Source organism: Lynx rufus, unplaced genomic scaffold, assembly GCF_022079265.1.
Source record: "Lynx rufus isolate CCGP_SWC_20201006 ecotype Redwood Valley unplaced genomic scaffold, mLynRuf1.p SCAF_3, whole genome shotgun sequence".
NCBI lineage: Eukaryota > Metazoa > Chordata > Mammalia > Carnivora > Felidae > Lynx > Lynx rufus.
The window spans coordinates 173,734,741-173,747,500 of NW_025814845.1; the positions used below are offsets into that span (position 1 = coordinate 173,734,741).

General features: G+C 39.7%; 1 pseudogene; it reads right to left on the reverse strand.

The window, feature by feature from the left end:
* Positions 1-3,733: 3,733 nt before the first annotated feature.
* On the reverse strand, positions 3,734-10,953 carry LOC124521224 (calcyclin-binding protein-like; annotated as a pseudogene).
* Between the last annotated feature and the right edge of the window lie 1,807 nt (positions 10,954-12,760).

Sequence of the window (12,760 nt, forward strand, 5' to 3'; positions counted from 1 at the left end):
GAGACAGAGAGAGACAGAGCATGAACGGGGGAGGGTCAGAGAGAGAGGAAGACACAGAATCTGAAACAGGCTCCAGGCTCTGAGCAGTCAGCACAGAGCCCGACGCGGGGCTCAAACTCACGGACCACGAGATCATAACCTGAGCTGAAGTTGGACGCTTAAACCGACTGAGCCACCCAGGCACCCCTCCACAAACTCTGACTTTAAACACAGGTTTACTATCTCACCATTTCTGGAAGCTAGAAGTCCAGGCCTAGCAAAGCTCATAGTGTCACCAGGCTGAGACCAAGATGTCAGCCTGGACTGTTTTTTTTCTAACCTAGAGGTCAGAGTCTTCCTCTGTTATAGACTCAACTTTGTCCCCAAAGAATTCCTACATTGAAGTTCTCACCCCCGGTGTGACTATTTGAAGAATGAAACTTTAGGGAGGTAATTAAGCTTAAATGCCATCATAGGGTACAGTCCTCATCTGATAGGGCTGGTGTTCTTCTAAGAGGAAGAGGCAACAGGAACCTCTCAATTGCTCTCTGCCCTCTGCCCCTCACTATCCCAAATGCCCATATGAAGAAACAATGAGAAGGCAGCCATCTGCAGGCCAGGAAAAGAGACCTCACCAGAAACTAACCCTGCCAACATCATCATTTCCAGAACCATAAGGAAATACTTTTCTGTCATTTAAGACACCCAGTCTGTGGCATCTTGTTATGGCAGCCCTACCAGGCTGATACATCTTTCAAGCCCACATGGTTGTGACAGAATTCAGTTTCTTGTGGTTGTAAGACTGAAGTCCTGGTTTCCTTGCTGGCTGTCAGCCAGAAGCTATTCTCAGCTCCTACAATCCACCTGCATTCCTTGCCATGTAGTCCCTCATACCTTCAAGTTAGCAATAAAGAAGTTATTGCACAATGAATCTCCCTCATGCTTCAAATCTTTGACTTCCTCAGTCTCTAACCTATAAGCTCAGATTTTAAAAGCTCACTAAAATGGGGTGCCTGAATGACTCAGTCGTTAGGCATCTGATTTCAACTCAGGTCATGATCTCACAGTTTGTGAGTTCAAGCCCCGCATTGGGCTCTGTGCTTGGAGCTTGGATAACTCAGAGCTTGGAGCCCACTTCAGATTCTGTGTCTGTCTGCTCCTCCACCACTTGCACTCTCTCACATTGTCTCAAAAATAAATAAGCATTAAAAAAAATTTTCTTAAGCTCACTAAATGGACAATGTGATTACATCAGCTCCACCTAATCAACTATCCATTTTAAGGTCATTTGTGACCTACCTTAGTTACATTTGGAAAATCTCTGTAAGCACCAACATTAGTGCTTGATTCAACAGTTGAGAGAAGTTGTATGTACAACAGGGTCCAGGAATCTTGGGAGCCATATTAGAATTCTACCTACCACACCCCTTCAAATCAACTAAGTGCTAATGTTTTATAATTGTAGGATGTAAAGATTTTAATCACTCATTATATTTCCTGAGAGTACACATTTATAATGTCATGTTCCTGGCAAACCTGGATGTATTACATTGTATCATCAAAGTTTCTGGTTTTATATGTTTCCCCTTAAAATGTAATTTGTGGTCATTGTCTTTTTTATAAGGAGATTAAATAGGGCTGTAATTAAAGTTTGTTTTAAAAACTTAAGAACAGGTAAAAAATACACTTGGACTATTAACTTTCATCTATAAGAGAATAAAACTAAAGATAGTTTTTCAACATTTCTTTAGCTGAGAAGCTCTTTAATCAAGTGAAATCTTATACAGAAGTTCAAATAACAAGTAGGCTATTCCTCTGAAGTGAAATGAGATCCCATTTGGCCCACACTAAAAATAGAGGCATTATCTGTATGGAACAGAATCCTACTCCTTCACTTTACTGAAACTTTCAAGTTTAAAGACCATATACCTCATCTAAGCCTATGTATTAAAATCACTGGTAAAGTCAAGCCTAGAACTCAGATTTCCCACCTCTTGGTTTAATGGTCTTTACGGTTCAGCATGTGTAACAAACTGTAGTTCTCTCCCTGATCCTTTCTACCATGCAATAGTTGGAAAGTGGAGTCAGCCCACTTCCAGGGATGAAATCCAACTGTGATTTCACAATTGGGGACAGTGGTCCCCTTACCTTTGCCACAGTTAATTGGTTAAGGTCAATTAGACCTAAACCACTTTTTGAGTAGTACATTTATTCATTTTTGAGATGGAGATAGAGTAGGGGAGGGGCAGAGAGGGAGACAGAGAATCCCAAGCAGACTCTGCAACATCAGCATGAAGCCCAATGCAGGGCTTGAACCCACCAACCATGAGATCATGACCCAAGCTGAAACTAAGAGTTGGGTGCTTACCCAACTGAGCCACCCAAGTGCCCCATGAATAGTATTAAGTCAAAGGTAAATGTTTCAGAAATGAGCACATTCAGGCCATTTACTCTTGAGGGTAAGTGAAGATCCCTCCCTCTTCTGAGAGAGTCAATAGAAGCCTGTCCTCACAAAGACTGATGCTTAGCTTTGACATATCTCAGTATCTAAGTTGAGGTAATCAGTCCCTGATCTCACTGTCCTCCGGGAGCAAAAGTAAATCATCACTGGAGAAAGAGAACACAGTCCAGAGCCTCAACTGCTCATTATAATTTTTTATATACTATATATAACATTTAATCTAAAATTAAAAGGCATCAAAAAGATAAGAATTACCTGAAAATTAAGGGTGGTGAAATTTAGGTGAAAATTAAGACAACAAAGCAGACTCATAGGAAATCCAGACACTGAACTTACCAGACATAAAATTTAAAATAGCCCTGGCTGATGCATTCAATATAAAAAAGCAAAATGGAAAATTTCACAGCTGAAGAGGATTTTTTAAAAAAATCAAATAGAAATTTAGAAACTGAAAAACACAGAATTAGTCAACTTAAAATAGAATTAAGGTCAAGAAGATAGTTCAAAAGAAAATATCCAGTGGATATGAAGATTCAGTATCATCAGTTCTTCCCAACTTTGTCTATAGATGCAACATCATCCCAAACAAAATTTCAGCATTTTGTGGACAGGCTGATTTTAATGTTTATGGAGAGATAAAAGATCCAGAAGAGTCAAAACAATAATGAAAGAGAACAAAGCTGAAGGACTGACATTACCCAATGTCAAAATTTACTATAAAGCTACAGTAACCAAGTAAGTGTGGTATTAACAAAATAACTTTAAAAAATAAGTAACAGAATAGAGAGCCCTGATATAGGCCCACAGAAATATATTTAACTGATATTTTTACAAAGTAGCAAAGGCAATACAGTGGGGGGAAAAAAAAGTTTTGTGTTTTTTTAATGCAAAAATCCAGGCTTTATTTTTACTTATTCTTACATTGGTGGGTGGTGATGTCAGGAACTTACAGGCAAACAAGAACTTTTGTTTTCTACCTCTTAGTTGAACAAAAATACACACAATGTGGCATTATCATTAGGCAAGACTTGCTTTTTTTACATTTCACACAAGAACACAGTATCCTTTTTTGAACGAAATGCCCAGATTACTAAGGAAATCACCTTTAGGGGAAGTGTTTAATAAGCATATTTAAATAAATCCTCCAGTAGGAAATGGAAGAATTCATTGCCTTTACTTAGAAGGAGGCTATGTAAGCATTTATCTGTCAAATTTATCTCTGCAGCTCACTAACAGTTCCTCACTGGAAGGGTCAGTATTTCCACATCACAGTCCCCAAATGACTTTCAAGTCTCAAAATTCTGTGTCTCCTTTGGCTTGTTTCTCTCTTGATTCCACCCAGTCTTTAGTAATGGTTCACTTCATATCATCTCCATCTTCGTAAGTTTCTTTAGAACATTCATCAATCCCTCACTAGGATCTGTTTTCAGTATCATAGGAGGGCTTTTCTTTTTCTTTACATTCTTTTTCAACCTGAGTCAGGTAGTCCCACCACATGTTTTCAGCTTTCTTAACTTTTTTTTGAACTGCCTTCCAGAGATGGGTTTTTTTTTTTTTTTTAATTTTTTTTTTCAACATTTATTTATTTTTGGGACAGAGAGAGACAGAGCATGAACGGGGGAGGGGCAGAGAGAGAGGGAGACACAGAATCGGAAACAGGCTCCAGGCTCTGAGCCATCAGCCCAGAGCCCGACGCGGGGCTCGAACTCACGGACCGCGAGATCGTGACCTGGCTGAAGTCGGACGCTTAACCGACTGCGCCACCCAGGCGCCCCCAGAGATGGGTTTTAAGAGATTGTGAACAATCATGGAGTAAAGCTCTTCCCGTTTAGTTTCTTTACCAAGAGATCAGATGACCTCTCTGTGAAATGCACCTACACATTCTCAGTGGGGATTTGATGAACTCCAGTTAAGGTAATGTAGATTTTCACAAACTTATCTCACTGATCCCATCGGTAATTACTGATTTTCACTGTGTAGCCCATTGTAATAGGGGCAATCACAGCATCTGGCTTTTCATAGTCAAGAAGTTCTGCTTTTCTCTCATTTCTGCTGGATCTTGTTCTTGATTTTTGTCTCAATCTTGGATTTTTCAGCCATAAGGGCATCACGTACTCTTTTTCTAGGGGCCTTTTCCAGCAGCACTTTCACTTCTTCTAGACCTTCCTGTAACTCTTCCAAAGCTGAAGCCACAGTCGGGCTGGGTCAGTCAAGGCCCCAGCTACAGCTGCACAGGGAAGAGAACAGGAAACACCACCCAACCCACTCACTGGGATGCAGGTCCCACCCATGCCAGTCTCAGTACCCACAGCCCGTACGTGCATACTTCACCCTGCTCATCATTCAGCCCCAAGAAAGTCTTTTCAACAAATGGTGCTGGAACAACTAAATATCCACATACAAATAAATAAATCTATGCATAGACTTTATATACTTTTCACAAAAATTCACTCAAAATGGATCCTATGTCTACATGTTAAATGCAAAACTATAAAACTCCTAGAAGACAAAATAGGAGAAAACCTAGATGATCTCAGATATGGGAATAAGGACTTAGATACAACACCAAAGCCATGATCCATGAAAAATAACTGATGAGCTGGACTTCATTAAAATTAAAAACTTATGCTCCATGCAAGACACCAGCAAGGAAATGAGAAGACAGACCATAGACCGGAAGAAAATATTTATAAAAGACACTTCTGATAGGGGCGCATGAGGGCTCAGTAAGTTAAGCATCCAACTTCAGCTCAGGCCATGATCTTATGGTTCGTGGGTTCAAGCCCTGCATCAGGCTCTGTGCTGACAGGTGGGATCCCGGAGCCTGCTTCGGATTGTGTCTTCCTCTCTGCCCCTCCCCTGCTCACACTCGGTCTCTCTCAAAAATAAACATTAAAATATACGAAGAATTTTTAAAACACAATAAAAACAACTTCAATTAAAAATGGGCCAAAGAGCTTAACAGCACCTCAGCAAAAAAAAAGATTATATATATATATATATATATATATATATATATATATAGACAGATGGCAAATAAGCATATGAAAAGATACTCTACATAGATCATCAGAGAAATGCAAATTAAAACAATGAGGTAGGACTACACACTCATTACAGTGGCCAAAATCTGGAACAATGACATCAAGTGCTGGCAAGGGCGTGGAGCAACAGGTGGGAATGCAAAATTGTACAGCCACTTTAGAAGACAGTTTGGTGGTTTCTTACAAAATCAAACATACTCTTACCATACAACCCAGTAATTGTGCTCCTTGATATTTACTCAAAGGAATTGAAGACTTATATGCACATAAAAACATGCACATGTACGTTTACAGCAGCTTTCTTCATAGTTGCCAAAACTTAGAAGCAACAAAATGTTTTCCAGTAGGTAAACAGATAAAATGTGGCACACCCAGACAATGGAATATTCAGTGCTAGGAAGAAATTAGCTATCAAGCCATGGAAAAAAAAAACATGCAGGTAACTTAAATGCATGTTGCCAAAATGAAAAACAATCTGAGAAGTCTCCATACATATTATACCAACTATATGGCATTCCAGAAGAGGCAAAACTATGGAGAAAGTAAAAAGATGAGTGGTTGCTAGGGAATGGGATGGGGTTAGAGGGTAAATAGGTAAAACACAGGATTTTTAGGGCAGTGAAAATACTTTGCATGATACTAGAAGATGCACAGATGTCATACATTTGTCTAAACCCATACAACACCAAGAGTGAACCCTAAGGTAAACTATAGACTTTAAGTGTGTCACATAATGATGTGTCATTGTAGATACATCAGTGTAACAAATGTACCACTCTAGTTCAGGTTGTTGATAATGGAGGAGGCCATGCATTCGTAGGGGCAAAGGGATATATGGGAAATCTGCCTTCCGCTCAATTTTGCTGTGAACTTAAAACTGTCACACACACACACACACGTTTTAAAAAAGAAATATCTGAAATGAATCCGAAAAAAAAAAAAAAAAAAAAAAGAAAAAATCTCAACAGTTTAAGACCAAAGGAGTACAAAAAATACATAACACATGTAATTAGGCTCCTGGGGGAGGGGGGGGGGAGAGAATGGAAATAAAGCAATATTTAGAGTGATACTGCTACAAATTTTCTAAAAATAAAAGACATCAAACCACAGATTCAAAAGATATTACAAATACCAAGTAGGATAAATACCAGGAAGATCTTATTGGGGTGCATCAGAGTAAGATGTACCTAGTTTATTTACAGAACTAAAACTGCTAAAAATCAAAGGTTTAAAAAAAACATTTTTAAAGCAGCCAATATAAAAACATTAAAGATTACTTTCAAAATACAAAGACTTGCAAAAACTTTTCAAAGAAATAATGAAAGCCAGCAGATAATGGAATAATATCCTCAAAGTACTTTAAAATTCTATATACAATAAAAATACCTTTCAAAGGTAAAAATTCAATAAATCCATCATCAAAAACAGAGAACTTAGCACCAGATCTACAAAAGAGGAAGAGCAATTGAAAGAGAAAAGAACTTAAAAGGGATTGGAAAAATATAAAAGACTAAAATATTTGTCTTTAAATCTATTAAAGTAATTACAATAAATTAGCCTGACTAAATAGTCCAATTAAGAGGCAAACATTGATAGATTTGAAAAACAAAAAATTAAACTCAATTCTGTATTTGTTTTAAATTTTATTAATGTTTGGGGCGCCTGGGTGGCGCAGTCGGTTAAGCGTCCGACTTCAGCCAGGTCACGATCTCGCAGTCCGTGAGTTCGAGCCCTGCGTCAGGCTCTGGGCTGATGGCTCAGAGCCTGGAGCCTGTTTCCGATTCTGTGTCTCCCTCTCTCTCTGCTCCTCCCCCATTCATGCTCTGTCTCTCTCTGTCCCAAAAATAAATAAAAACGTTAAATTTTATTAATGTTTATTTATTTTTGAGAGAGACGGAGACAGAATGCGAGTGGGTTAGGGGCAGAGAGAGAGAGGGAGACACAGAATCCGAAAGCAGGCTCCAGGCTCTGAGCTGTCAGCACAGAGCCCGACGCAGGGCACAAACTCCCAAGTTGTGAGATCATGACCTGAGCCGGAGTCAGATGCTCAACCGACTGAGCCACCGAGGCGCCCCAATTCTGTTTTTGTTTTTTTTTTTTTTTTTTTTTTTTTTTTACAGAAGACATGCCTTAAATACAAAGGGCCTAACGTAAAAAACTGAAAAAAAGATATACTATACAAAACACTAACCAAAAGAGTTTGTGTACCTATACTAATATCACACAAAGTAAACTTTTTGGCAAGAAGCATTATTGTAAGATGAGGAGGGACATTTCATAATGATAGAAGTACCATTTTGGCACAAAGTTAGAACAATTTTAAACGTGTATACATCTACCAATATAACCTAAAAATGAAATAAGTGTTGACAAAATCAGAAGGACAGATAGGGATGCCTTGGTGTTGGTTCAGCCTCTGACTCTTGATTTCAGCTCAGGTCATGATACCAGGGTTATAGGATCAGGCCCCACATAGGGCTCCATGCTGAGTGTAGAGCCTGCTTAAAGTTCCTTCTCTCTCTGTCTCTCTCTCTCTCTCGCTCTCTTTCTGCCCCTCTCCCCTGCTCATACACACTCTATAAAATAAAATAAAGAGGAAAAATACACAAACTCACAGTGATACTGGAAGAGTTTAACATACCTTTCTGAACAGTTGATAGAATAAGCAGACCAAAAAAAAAAAATCCATTAAACAGAAAAAAAACTTGAAAAACAAAGTGATCTACTTACATAGAACACCAACCCTAGGAACCACAAAGACACATTCATTCCAAGTATATATAGAATATTTACCAAAATAAACCACATGTCGGACCACAGAGCAAGTCTCAATAAATTCCAAAGAACCACTTAGAATATGTTCTCTGATCACAATGAAATTCAATGAGGACTCAACTACAGAAATACAACTAGAAGCTATCCTTATTTTTAAAATTAAACAATGTATTTCAAAATCACCCATGAGTCAAAGACATAGGAAATCAGCAAATGAAAATGAAGGTATAAACATATTGAAAAAATATGTAACATGGCTAAATCTGTACTTAGAAAGGAATTTATAGTCGTTATTGAATATATATCTGATAAGAAAGAAATCTGAAGATTATGGGATCCTTAAAAGGATATCAGTCAATGAATTTAGGGCCCACCCTGATCAAATCTGACCTCATTGTAAGTTGATTACATCTGCAAAGATTCATTCCTAAATAAGATCATATTCATAAGTATTGGGGTTAGGACTTCAACCTAACTTTTGGAGGAACACAATTCAACTTACAACACTAAGTAGTGGAAACAGGGGCCTTTCTTCCACATTTGTGTATAGATTTAATACTATCTCAATCAAAATTTAGGCAGATTTGTCATGGAAATTGATAAGCTGCTTTTATAATTTAGATGGAAATCAAAGAATTAGTTGAGGCAACTTTGAGAAAGAATAAACAAAGTCAAAGGACCTACACACACTCCAGATTGTCTAAAATAACAAGACTGGCATTGCCAAGTGTTACCAAGAATGGAAGCAATTACAACGGTCCTGCATGCTACTGGAAGGATAAATTGGAGCAATCACGTAGAATATTGTTTGGTAGTGAGAAAACACAAAGAATCTGACAGTCCAATCATATTTAGAAGAATCAGAGAGCTTCCTCTGTAACAACAGATAATTGCCAAGGAGAAGGGTAATTGTGAGACACAAGCAAAGCAAGAACAGATTGGTGATCACCAACACCACTGTCCACATTCTTCCTTGTCATGTTAGGAGGCTGAGAGCAGCGCAGAAGGCCATCACAAACGGGAGCTATTTCAGTTGTGAAACATCAGTATTTTATATTCTGATGATTCAATAGCTTAGGTACTATTTTCTTGGAAATCCTACCCCATTAAGGACACATATACCAGGTTTATTTGCAAAAAGCAATCTAAACTATTCAATGACATACTGCTAAAAAGCATTCCCTAGATAAGAATTCTCACAAGAGTAAATACCATCAGTGTATTTGCAAGTCTTTCATTAGCATGTTTACAAGAGCATTTACCTGAGTCTTTTTTTTTTTTCTTTTCTTTCTTTCCCAGGCATCCCCCCTAAAGGGAGAAAAATGATTGCAGGAATGCTGCTAGATCTTTCCTTACCAGGCAGGTTTTTTTTTTTTTTTAATTTTATTTATTTTGAGGGAGAGAAAGCAAACAAGAAGGATAGGGACAGAGAGAGTGGGGAAAAAGGGAATGCCAAGCAGGCTCCACACTGTCAGTGCAGAGCCCAATGTGGGGCTCAAACTCACAATTAGTGAGATCATAACTTGAGCCAAAACCAAGAGTCAGATGCTCAACAGATTGAACCACTCATGCACCTCCCCCCAGGCAGTATTTTTGAAAGCTCAACACATGTATAATATACAATTCCACTCCTATATTTCTATTAAAACACAAAAGCATTAAATGTACACCAAAAGGTATGCAGTCTGTATTTGTGGTAGTGAAAATAATCCCAATGTCTATCAACATTAGAAAAGACAAATTGTGATATATTTGCAAATGGAATACTAGATGGCAATGCAAATTAATTACTTCAGTATCTAACATGGATGTATCTTACAAACACAATGTTGAGTACAAGAAATCAGGTGTCAAACAACAGATACCATATAATTCCAGTCAGATAAAGTGCCAAAAAAAAAAAAAAAAGGCAAAATTCATCTATGGTGTTAGATGTCAATTGGTAGTTCCTTTAGGAAGCATTTGTTGCTTAGTGGGGGCATGGGAAGGGCTTCTGGGCTGCTGTAATATTCTAGGTCTTTAAATGGGTGGTGGTTACATCGTTGAATTCACACTCTAATAAGTTATTGGTCAGTATAGTTATGACTTATGCACTTTTCTGTATGTGTTATAAAAAATTTTTTTTTAATTTCATTATGTTTGTTTTTGAGTGGGGGTGAGGGGGGAGAGATGGGCAGAGAGCAAGGGAAATCTGAAGCAGGCTCTAGGCTCTGAGCTATCAGCACAGAGCCCAAGGCAGGGATCGGACCTACAGACTATGAGATCATGACCTGAGCCAAAATCGTATGCTTAACCGACTGAGCCACCCAGGCGCCCCAATCATGAAATTTTAAAGATTTTTATTTTTAATTCCCTGCTCTCCACAAACCAAACAGTCACCATCTCATGAGTGGATGACTTTGCTTCCTACTTCACAGAGAAAGTAGAGATCATCAGTAAAAATGCTTCTTCCTATCCTTCCCAACCAATCACTCCCCCTTTCAAACTCATCTGCCCCTAAACCTAATACAGCTTTCCTTCCAAGCACAGGGGAAGAGCTAGCCCACTCCTACCCACAGAAAAGGTCTCCGTCTTTGTTCGGGATTACCTCCTTGGGAACATCATGCCATGAAGTGCCCTTCTCTCCTCTTTCTCACGGTTTTGTCCTTCCCAGTAGCATCGACATTTCTCAGCATGTCCCATTATGAAAGCCATGTTGTGGTCATCCTAGGGCCCCCACTACTACTGCCCCCCTTCCTCTCCTTTCCTAGCAGAGCTACTTGGAAGATGCACCTGCACTTGCTCGATCTACTCATGGTCTTGCATTCACTATTCACATCCCCACAACCTGATTTTATCCAGGTCGTTCCACCAAATACACCCTGACCACCTGCTCGCCAGGTAATAAAATGTAGGTTTCTCAGCCCTGGTCTCAACTCACTTCTCTGAAGTAGTTGGCTGCTTCCTCCTGAAAATGCTGCACAATCCTCTCTCCAGATTTTCTTGCACCATCCTGGCTATTTCTTCACTGCTTCAGCAGTTCACAGCACAGTTGTTGGCTTCTCCAAAGCTGGCAGGAGAATGCCTGCTACTGGTCACTTTTAAAGGCTACCTCATCAGGCCAGGCCCACCCAAGATAATCTCCCTTTTGATTAACTCAAAAATCAACTAATTAGGGACTTTAATTACATTTGCAAAATCCCTACCCCATTGCCATACAAAAGTACCATGTAATGCGGTCGCAGGAGCAATACCTTATCATAGTCACAGGTTTGCCCACACTCGAGGAGTAGATTATACAAGAGTACGGGTCACTGGAGGTCACCTTGGAATTCTGCCAACCTCAAGGGCAATGGTTAGCAAAGGGCCCCTAGAGAATGAATGTTTGAAAGGGAACTGGTAGGATTAATAGGAGACTTCACCTGGAAATAAGGGGGATGGATTGTTCCCTACCCAGCTCCAGGGGGTGGGGACTTTTGGAGGGGGGGGGGGAACATTTTCTTGCCACCACTACAGGCCACCAGAGGCCCCAAGTGCCCTGGCCCAGGACTAGGAAGTTCTGCATTGGGCAATGGTAAGCCTCCCAGATGGGAAATTTTCCCCTGAAAGGTAATGCCTAGATGGGAGTAGGGATTGGACAGAGGGAAAGTAAATCAAAGTCTGAAAATAAGAAGGTTGCCTTTAAAAAAAAAAAAATTATCAAAAGGACTCCTGGGTCTTGAAAAAACTGAGAGATGTTGCATTAGATATAGACAGAGGAACACAAGAATGCGTGATCAGGTCTAAGTCAGAGGAGGACAGTATGAAAGCAAGTGCAGAGGCCTGAGCAGAAGAGAGCTTCTGCACCATCTATCCAGGGTTTCTTCCCCCAAGTACAGGGTCCAAACATAATGGGGGACAGTTCTCAGCTGCTGCTGCTTGCACCCCTACTAAGCAGCCCTCACCACAAAGAACAGGTCTTATCCTCACAACAGCAAGTATTATGATGTTCAGCTTGCAAATGAAGAAATTTATAACGCAGATCGTTCAAAAAGACTAGCTCGTCAGCAGCCAAGCTGGATTTAGGCCAGACTGTCTGCCTCCCAAAGGCTATATTCCTATGATGTCAAACCCCCACCAACTAATCCCAAGCACAAACTCAACCACACGAGCCTAGAGGCTTTGTAGGCATCCTTGCACTTAGGGTTCCGGGCAACTCCATGAGTAAACATTAGCTAGTCTTACAGATCAGGAAGAAGGATCAGCAAGCACCTTGTCCAAAAGCTTAAGTGTAGAACTTGACCTCAAATTCTGATCTAAAGTTAAAACGTGGATGGTCCAGGTTTAAGGGTATGCCTTTTCTAAGTGAGCAAACACAAAATCCGGAGTCTACCGATCAGGTCTGAACCTTGTTAGTTCCAAAGAGCAAAGTTTGTCTTATTTTCTCCCCTTCATCCTCTACACTTTTCCTCACCTTTCCCCTTTTCTTTATTACTACCACTTAGACTCTGCTTTCCTGAAAGATCTGCATATAAAAGAAACC